The sequence below is a fragment of the Argopecten irradians genome, chromosome 8 (genome assembly GCF_041381155.1).
Source record: "Argopecten irradians isolate NY chromosome 8, Ai_NY, whole genome shotgun sequence".
In the NCBI taxonomy this organism is placed as follows: domain Eukaryota; kingdom Metazoa; phylum Mollusca; class Bivalvia; order Pectinida; family Pectinidae; genus Argopecten; species Argopecten irradians.
This window is the reverse complement of record NC_091141.1, coordinates 30,573,664-30,585,030: the sequence shown is the minus strand read 5'-3', so window position 1 is coordinate 30,585,030 and position 11,367 is coordinate 30,573,664. Positions and strand designations below refer to the sequence as shown.

The following is an 11,367-nucleotide window of genomic DNA, read 5'->3' as shown; positions in this document are numbered from 1 at the left end:
GCCATACAACCAATGTGCCACGTACGCGACACTGTGGAGTTTGTTTACTTGAAAGGACTTTGTCGCTTGGACTCTGTGTACCGCGCGAACTCTTTGGCCGCACCCTGTCGCATGGGATAATTGGACGCTCTACCGCATTAGCGCGCCCTGCGAACATGACAGGTTCGACCGAACCACACTAATGACAAGCATTACAGTGACGCTCCTTTTACGGTATTGTACCCAGGTTGATGGTACAGAAACGGATTATTTATGCAACGATCTCATGCATTTTATGGTCAAGCAGATAGATAGTCCAGAGAATACATTGGACAATCACACTGCGAATTATTTCACAACCAATAAAACCAAATCGAAATAATATGTGATACTATTAGTTTAACTTGTATATTCATCAACAAAATTTAAAAATTAATTGATTAAACTCCATATAAATACGTATCCGCCTATTCGTCATGCGTATTCGGTATTGCAGACTTATTGTTAAAAGCCCTATATTTCGGAAATTAAATTTAACAAATAAAAAACTCTGTGTCCAAAACGTATTTATTTGTACATGCGTAAACGAAAAGTGGCCACTGCGCGCGAAAAAAAAGTATCAGATGTTTTGAACGCAAGTGATTTTTGATCGACCAACAGCCTATTCCGTGTCTCTATTGGTCATGTCGGCTACTGACTGTCTTTCCTTATAGATATTGTGAACACTGTGGGTGTGTCGATAATCAGCCTCGTCAGATGTGGGAAGTAAAGATATTTATATATTATTGATAGTAACAAACATGACGATAATGATCAGATCCCAGTTCAAATGCGTCTCCGTTTGTGTGTAGTGCATCGCGTACCTGTACAAGTATCCCTCTAAGTATTATTCATCATTTTGAATTGTAGACAGTGGGAGTTTCAATGAAAAACTATTCTAAGTCCACTAATAAGTTACCAAATCATTTTAAATGTATAATTTTAACGATGGAATGGAATTATTTGATATCGTTTGCTTGATATTAATTAGTCGGTAGGTTTTCGACTAGTAATCTGCAAGGAATATTGGGGGCATTATTGGCTTTGCTTGATGTGTGGTTGGCAGTAAAATATAAAATGTGCATGCGCAAACTTTTAATTTCGTACCTAGGGATGGATAAATTTATTTTTTTTTGTTGTGAGCTATACTTAATTCGAATGTCATTGGATGGTTAAAACACAAACAATAAGAAGAGTTACACATATATAGAAGAAATGATGGGTTAAATGATCATTGACTCTAATTTTGTCTTTATGGATACAAACAATTACAATTTTAAATTGCTTACTATTAAAAAACATATTAATCTTAATATAGGTAATTAAATCCGGGTGCGATTTGCGTTTATGGTGAGGTGTTTATAACTACCATTATTACATCAGGTACAATTTTGTTAAGGACATTGGTTCATGCGCTCGTTACGTGGTTATAATATTTGTATAGGTTGGACATGTTTGAAAATGTTCTGGGAAATGAAAGTCTGCTGACTTCCAGTTTTAGTTGTATAAAAATCAATCAAAATATTTGGATATTTAAATAGCCCGATTTATTAAGAATTAATGTATGTCATGGCTTCTATGTTTTGATTGTATGACCTATGGCTCGTTGTATATTAGAGTACCCTATATTATGTCTTTATCAATTCATTTACACAATCAACTCCTGTTGATTTTTGTTATTAATTATAGTTATAAGTCTAGTTGTTATAATAAATATTTAACTTATTTAATAAGTTACATAGTTTGGAAAAAAAATCAAATTACAATGTGTAGAACGGCAAACATTGATATTTTTTTTTTTCAAAGTGTATTAAATAATGACTTTGTTAGATGTCTAGATATTTGACCGTAATTTTATCTTTACCACCTGTCATATCGTGATTTCATTAGACACATAAATAAAGTCGGACATATTCAATGAAAACAGAAATTTATTTGCAAATTCTGTCGATTTATTTTTCCAATTATTTCTTTCTTTAATAATTACTGCATACGAAATCCAGAAATACTCGATACTCATTCTGTGATTTAATTTTAGAGTTATATAGCATATTTAAAACCAAATTCCGATGTTTATAAGAGTGGGTGATACTGTTTAATGTCTGGGTATTACCTGTCTGTGTTAATCTTTATTGTGTGTTATCTAATTTTTACTTTTCTTTCTTTTTTCCATTTGTGAGTATCCTACTACGTTATAGGTGATGTATTGTCTTGTTTTATTGTTGACCCTTTTTGTGTTATATTTGCATTCCTCACGAGATCAGCTTTTATTCGACCCATTGTTGCACGGATTACTTATTTAATTGATGATTGCTGTGATTAAACATATTCAAACGTTTATAGAAATTAACGAGGGCATATTTCCTGTTTTAATATATTTCGTCATATTGGAGGAAGATTACTGCTTATTGCTTGAACGTTTGGCATTATTCAATCCTAGTTACCCTTATTTTTGATTTTAATTGTATCTTATTATACTCTTTTACATTTTTGATTATTAGTTTTTCCTCTATATTTTCAAATGTATCACTGAGGCGAAAAACTTTTTAATGGGAGTTGTCTTAATCCCCCAGTTATCAATATGCATTTATGTATAAAAATCATTGCTAAAACATCACAATACACCAACCAACCGTAACAATACCTCGAGTTAAAAGTTAAGGATCGTATTTTTTATTGGCAAACGACAAAAGGTTCAATAACAGAATATGTATGAAAACATGTATGAATCTATCCCTTGATCAACGATAAAATTAACACATTAAGTAGCTGCCAGTAAATCTATGATTTAAGTCTTTAGTACCCTGTTTTTAATTGGGAAATAGTACGTTGGTTAGGTTTTTTTACAAGTTTTTGTCATTCCTTTTAGAGGAGTGGAATATTATTTCAATGAACAATTTACCCCAATTCCTCGATCCTCTCAAAGTAGTTTTTAAAATCTTAAAACTTATGTAATAACAGGCTGCTGGAAAAGTGTTTTTGTAATGTTTTGACCATTTGTTTCAGTATACAGTCTTGCTGTTAATCTATGTTGAGATCGTTTAACTCGTAAGACCACTGTTATACCGCCTAAAACAGCCAAAAATAAAATAGGGTAGTTAGAATAATAAGTTGTAATTTTTGCATTAACTGAAACTCAAATGAATAAAACATTTAACATATATGATTTTTTAATATTGAAATTCTTTGCACAAAAATGGTAGTCTAATTACATTAATATGGATATCGTACACTGCTCCGGATTCAATTGGTCATAATATTGAATACGGATGGTAGTAACAAATACCTGACATTTAATTTATTTATTCATACATTCTTCAGGTAATGTATTTGTTCGTAACTAACCATTCTTCCAATCAAACTGTTGATAAGAGCTTTCAATTATATATTAAACTGTAATGAATTAAAAAAACTCTCAAGTCTGTGAACTATCTAAATGGAAAACAAAGAAGCGAAATGCATGTACATACAAGACTCATTTTCTATGCTGCAATATATGCGGTCAGTTACCGTGAATTGTAATGATACTTTTTAGACAGGTACATGTAGATATGTAATGTACCCAAGGGAGATAAATACCCACTTAACACTTAAATAAATACACTCGTTAATAAGTCAAGGACTACATTAATCTTTCATTACATCACACTTTGTCAATACGATCGATATCAACATGTTCCATTTCATACATAGCTTAATATAAGAAAGTAATCGAAATTGTAATTAATGATTAAATCAAACCAATAAATTAATATGACTTTACTCCCATTTCTTCATCTGAACAACCATAAACAAATGATGAAACATGAAGGGTTTGTCTCAATAGTTTGCATTACATCCGAAATGTGAAATGGTATGATGATGATTTGCCATTGTTGGATGTACCTAATAACACGTATCATCATAGACACCATTACCACATGTTATGTTAACCTTCAATGTGACGTTACCAAGGATAACTTGTATGTAGTGACAGTGTTATAGTCCCCTACACAGACTGTCTAGACGTAAACAATGGAATGTAATAACGGCTTTGTTATTACGCGTTCAAGTACATGGACCGTACTACTTTTTATTGTAACTCTATTTGTTTGTGTTGTATGACTGGATATCTCTATATATTGTAGAATAAAGTCATATCTCGAAATAAATTAAACACCGCGTTAACATTATCTATTTTTTGATAATGCTAATGGTGTTACTGAATTAAACCAAAAGAATAAAATATAACTTTTGATTGTAATATTTATCAACGTTTAGCAACTACAATAAAAATGAAGACAGTATTTTTTTTAAAGAACTCTTATTAATGTTCACATTATAACACAATGCATTTATCTGTTTTTTATTTTTATTTTAGCGGTGGCAGTGCCCGAACTGTTTGGTAAGTACATTTTGTAGTTATGGTTAGTTTAGCATTTAGGACTCAGTATACAAGGCAATGTATACAATATACATGATCAGGAATGCTATCGTTTAATGACATTAACTCAGTGTATAAAGTGGGATCTGATCATAGTGTGAAACACCCATGCGACTTTTGAAATATTGTCTATTTAGATATCTACCTAACTGAGAATAACCATTATTTTTTTTAATATCGAATAGTTAACAAAGTACTCACAGATTATTTGGTTTAAGTACGTGACAAATATCCACTCGACTTTTAAAATATTGTTTATTTAGATACCTTGCTGGAGCTAAAATACCGTATAGTTATTATTGTAATCAAAGATAATCTAGTCAAAGTACATGTCACTACTTGATACATGTGTTTTATACATGTCTGTAACATGTGTCATTGATGTTATGTAATCATAGAACAATATAATATGTTAATTTGAATTTATAGAAAGTGATGCAGTTAGTGTTTTATCATACTTTTAATGATTACATTATCTTCTCATTCCACAAACGTTGTTTCTCTCTTCACATATAGTATGTTTTAATTGAAATGAATTAGTAATTTTATTATCATAATGTCCTAGGCAATGAACGTAACGGCTGTCATGATTCTTATTATGTTTTCTAATGTTATACAACTAATATATTTCTCGAATTGATCTACAAACAAGAATATTGTAATCCATATGAATAACCTAATAACTATGCATTTGCATCTAGATAATTCAAAAATATGTACTTATGGCAGAAACTATAATTGTTTAAATGAGATGACTGACATGTATTAGGACGACGTGATATCTTAAACCTTCGATTTAAGATAACTGAGAGAGGATTCTACAATATCTTACTTAAACAAGACAGTATGTCCAAAATAACGACATATTTCTGACATCGTGTATGTCGTGTTATAGAAACCCGGGGTTACTGAGATACATTTCGAGTCATAACAAGACTTTATGAGGTATTAGCATCAGTAAGTCGGGGTAGCGTTATTACAAGTCTTTACGGCATACTCATCTTCAGACGTCAAGATAAACTTTCGCAGCTGAATGTCATGGATCTCGTCGTGATTAGCTTAGACGTTTTGCAATAAATGAAGACAATCAAGGGCAAACAAGTAAATACATATTTGCAATATATGGTTACGACTACTTCCGAAATCAAAGTATATTTAATGACTAAATGCTTTCTCATCACTACGAAAAATACCACCACCAGACGCTCGACGCTAATCAGTTTCGAATCAGACTTATCAATATAAAATCACAAATAGCTCTTTGCGGTGATGGTTTTTGGTCAAATGCATCAAAATAGCGAAATGAGTAGTATTTTCTTATTTAATAACTGATTTAAACCTTTAAGTAGATGGAACGTTTAATCGATATTTTGGCATTTTAATGTATTCTTTAGTATTAGTAACAGGAGAAACGTTACAGCATTTGTACTTATCGATGCCATTTACTGACATGTGTTGTTTGTAAATGTTTACTGTGGAAAACACCCAATGTTTAAATTGCATGTTACTATTTAATATCTAATGGTATTATAAATCCAATATCAATGTGATTCAGTTTACATTAACATCTACATAATCATTTTGCCCGCAATGTTACGTGTTACAATCGGGACAAGAGATAACAGAACGCTTACTTAAATATCATGATGGTAGAGATATCCCTATGATATAATGACAACTTTTAATACCTTAACTTAAAAACGTATAACGTAATTTTATGACTGAACAATATTCAGCATTTGAGATTATAATCTAAATGCATTGATGTTTTAGACATACCGTTGTATATGGTAGTATAACCATAAGCTATCTTCAGATTAATAAATATTATTTATCTTTGTGTAATGTTGTTTCAAAATTTCAATTGCAATATGACATTATTTGACAACGACTGGTGGCTTGTTTGGATGTCTTCTGTTGTTCCCTTTAGTATATATTGACATATTGTGCTCTGTAAAATATATATATGCTTCTCATAATTTAGCATTATATAATCGTGCAGGATATGGAATTTATTACTATGACAGGATCTTTGACGATCTAAATTACAGCGTTACCTGTGTCACTGTATAAAGTGGGATCTGATCATAATGTGAAACACCCACGCGACTTTTGAAATATTGTCTTGTTAGATATCTACCTTATTGAGATTAGCCATATTTTTTAATATCGTATAGTTAGCAGAGTACTCAAAGATGATTTGGTTTTAGTACGTGACAGACATCCACCCTATTTTTAAAATATTGTCTATCTATATATTTTGCTAGAGCTTGAATATAATTATTATTGTAATCAAAGATAATTTAGTTAAAGTACATGTCAATACTTGATACCGGTGTTTTATACATTTACAGACAATAATAAAAATATCAACATATTGTCTATTGTCTATAACATGTGCCATGAAAGGTTTTATATATATCATAAAACAATATTATTCGTAAATTTGTAGTAATGAAAACGCATTTGGTGTTTATTCATGGTTTTTTTATGATTTGATCATCTTCTTTTTCAATAAGTGTCATCTCTCTCTTCGCATATTGCGTTTTTTGAATTGAAATTAAATAGTAATTTCGTTATTATTATGTTAGAGGCAATGGACATAACGGCAGTCATGATTTATATTCTGTTTCCCAATGGTTTGCCAATAATATATTTCCCAAATTGATCTCAAACAAGAATGGTATATGGTATATATAAAATGTACATAGTTATACATATATATGTATTTGAATAGATCATTCAAGTTTTGTACTTATGACTGAAACTAATTGTGTGAAATGCGCTGACTGACATGATATAGTGAACATCGGATTTAAGATAAGTGAGAGTAGGTACTACCTTTTTCGTCTTAAACAAGATAGTTTGTCTAATGTAACAACACATTTCTGACACCGTATTAGTTTATGTCGTGTTATGGTAACCCGGGGTTACCGAGAAAGTTATGTCGACGTTTCGAGTTATAACAAGACTTACTAAGATATTTGCATCAGTAAGTCGAGTTGCTACTCGTCTTTGCGACAAATTTGTCCTCGAAAGTTAATTTTTACTATCCCAGCTAAATACCATTGATCCCGTCATGATCAGCTAAGTCAACTCGCAAGGAATTACAATAGACTTTACTTATATATATATCGTTTTTGGATCCAAATTATATCCTATATACTGCAATATGTAGTGATGAGTTTTGCAAAGCAACAATAAAGACAATTATAGGCAAAACACGGCAATACTTATTTGAAACGTATGGATAAGACTCCTTCCGAAATGGACCCATACTTAGTAACTGAATACATTAAAGTTGCTATGGAAGATATCACAACTAGACGCTTGACACTAATCAGTTTTAAATCTTACTTATCATTACAAATATCACTATATCACAATTACTTTTTCTTTTAACGGCGTTTGGTCAAAATCATAAAAATAGCGAAGAAATAATAAACACTTTCAAGTTAAATAACTGTTTTAAACGTTTTAAAAAAGATCAAGCGTTTACTAAATATTTTGACATTTTAATATCCTCTTTATTACTGATGCCAGGGGGAACTATATTGAATTGTAGCAGACTGTTAAAGTATTTGCACTTCCCGATGTAACTTATTGACAGTGCTGATTGTAAACGTTTTACTTGCATTTTATCGCAAAACGTGTATATGATAATGCAAATATAAGCGATCAACTGTTACCAAATGATATTATAAGCATTATGAATGTAATTTTGTGACAGATACATGTCGCCCGCTATCTTACTGTCTACATTTGCGACAGGAGATAACGCAACGCTACCTAAAATAACACGATGGTGGTTATAATGAAGACTTTCAATGCATTTACGTTAATAAATTTATTTTGATAATTCGATGACTAAACAATATTCAGCATTTGATATAATTGTTTAAAGTCTGATAATTTTTTGACATATAAGTGAACTATAAGGTATGTTCAGATTAATAAAAAAATAACAATGTTGAATGTTGTTTTCAATTGCAATTACAATATGATATAGTCATACAAAGACAACGACAGGCGGATTACTTCGTCGTTTCCCATTGTTCCTTTTTCATAATGCAACATTAGAAAATCGTACAAGATATGGGATTTATTATTAAGATTTTGTAATCTCTCTTAACGACTTCACAAGTGAGACAATTCTAAACAGCATCATATATATAATAATGATTATGATAACATACAAGACGAAACAGAACATTTGACTTATATCATGGACTTATCTGATTTCGACAATATGAACAACATTTGGTCTGACAATGACAATAATTTATTGCAACGTGTTATTTTTTTTTTAATTTACATCAAAGGGAACCATTTCGTCAACATCACTAATACCATCACTTTTTTTTCTCTTTTAGCACAAATTTATACCAATGATGACGTGGTAATATCCGAGAAGATCAAAACCAAGACAATGTATCAACTGTCACCACTTATATGGTATTGTGTGTAGGAAATATACCATGTCTTTGTGGGGATATGTGTTAGCCCCATATTGATCTGGATTTTTGTTTTTGTTTTTTGTTTTCTTCAAGATGATCGTTTTTTTGTTTTTGTTCTTGTTTCTTAGGTGTACTGCGGTTTTATTGTACTTTGTTGTTGTATTGAATATGCACATTTGTAAATTCTTATTAAGTCTGCCTTAGGCTTAATTCATTCACAATAATTTTAAAAGTTGTGTTATTCATACCCCGGTTTCTCCGGGTGGAACATCAGACTGCAAATATATATGTGTAGACTATTCGATAACACTATATATCGATGATACTAAATTTCGACCTATTTCCATGTAGATACAATGAATTATCAACGCAATGAGCTTATATCAACCAAGGCCGAACACTTAAAGTAATATCAAATCCGTGGGTAAATAACTCACGGTATCCACCTGGACACAGGTTGATACTTTTAATATATTATTGTTTCGAAATATGTTACTACTGGATCAACCTCCCGTCTGGCATTCTTGTATGCTTTTAAGTTCTATTGAATTCACAGCCGAACATCGCTAGTCGCACTAAACTCGGTGTCTTCCAGTCTATAATGTACACTACTGACGTTACAATATCTTAATATGACGTCATGGATTTTTGAAAACGTCCTTAACGCTATTTGTGGGTACAATTAAACGTCAAAAGTAAAAAACGACGTCACGTTTGAAAGGGTATGTCCCATGATCTATGTTTGACACAGAATGCTGTAGTCACAAGATATATCTGGAACAGTCCAGCTACCATGCGTGCTTTTTCTTCGCTGATTTCAGGGTATTGTATTTGATATATTTCTGAGAAACCTACCAAGCAATAAAAAACCAGCACAAAAACCAATTTAATCAATACACATAATATAGAATACGGAATTGATATTTCAGTTATGATGCGTTAACTTATTGTCAAGTATGTTGTGTCTGTAACTTTGATGTCATTGTTCGTATATTTGTATGTTTGTGATGGATTGTAAAATTTAATTGCAATGTATTATTGACCTATTGTATGCATTACCATATACGTGTATTTGTATTTACCCACACTGATCAACCGTCTACTTGATTTATGTTATCAGGCTGCTATAAAGCAAAGTATATATAGTATAACATTATTGATAAAAGGGGTAAAGATTTGATAAAAATATAAACTGATTATTCTATTGTTACACAATGATAACTAGTTAATGACTGGTAGATTGTGAGATTACATGTACATTTATTTGTATACATTAAAGATAACATTAGTGGACACTAAGGTAATACCACCTATATGTCTTGATCTGACGAGTCGGATCGCACTCGTGTGTTGGGACATTTCACGATTGTGCGTAGCACTCGACTGATATTCTCAATTTGCGCAACAAACAATTGTTATCCTATTGTCCAGATCTCAACATATGCGTAGTATTGCATACCGACTACCCTTAATTGTATGACTTTTTAATAATGATTTTGAAACTTTATTGAATATCGCTTTGCTTTAGGTATTGATTTGTCGGTATTTTTGCAAAGTTTCCAGATAAATATAAATCAATATGTACTACTGTTTTGTCGATAACGTGAAAAATCATAAAGTCTATATTATGCATACAATTCTGAGTATCTAAACACCGATTTAACATTTAATTGATATTTTTGTCATAGTATCGTATTAGAAGTAAAACATATAAAGAAAATCTTGAACTTAACTTTTTATATTCATAACAATATTTCCCAACATAGTCACTACGTCTTAGATTCATTCAAAAAGATGGTGGAGGTCAGTGTATCAATAGCACGTGCCATATTGAATTTAGTTGTGAAATAAGATAAAGAAAATATGCAATGAAATATTAGCAGTAAATGCCAAAAAAATTCATCCATGTCTACAATGACCGGATCATGCTGGTATTGGATTTCTTGTTTAGGCCTGATATATTGTTATTGTTTAGTCGGACACATGCGTAACAACAGTTTAAATTATTTTGATAATTGTAGTTGATATTAGACGAGTAGATTAATTTACAGTCTTTTTTTCTGAAATCATATTGTCATGTGTATGATCTAGAACAATGTTTGTATAGATTGGTAAATCAAGATATATCAGGAAATCTCTATTACGCAAAACTATAACACACATAACCTACTTCTGAAATATAGATATGGTATTTAGAAATGAATTCCATAAAATGTGTGAGGGTGTGTGTGTGTGTGTGTGTGTGTGTGTGTGTGTGTGTGTGTGTGTGTGTGTGTGTGTGTGAAAAGAATCCCTTTCAGAAGAAGTTCCATCTACATAGTAGGGTGATGCAAGACCTTTATCATACATGTGTGAACTCAACATTTTCAGAGGATATAGGAAGAAATAGTAAGAGAAAATAACATTCTTGTACAATGACTGTTTTTGAGTATAAAAATGACATTTTTTCATGTTAGTGTTAGATTGTAC

General features: G+C 31.2%; 1 long non-coding RNA gene across 1 annotated transcript; it reads left to right on the top strand.

The window, feature by feature from the left end:
* The first annotated feature begins 3,327 nt into the window (after positions 1-3,327).
* On the top strand, positions 3,328-11,139 carry LOC138330087 (uncharacterized). Its single transcript, XR_011209525.1, has 2 exons — positions 3,328-4,402; positions 8,815-11,139. It is a non-coding gene; the product is annotated as an uncharacterized lncRNA (long non-coding RNA).
* The last annotated feature ends 228 nt before the right edge of the window (positions 11,140-11,367 follow it).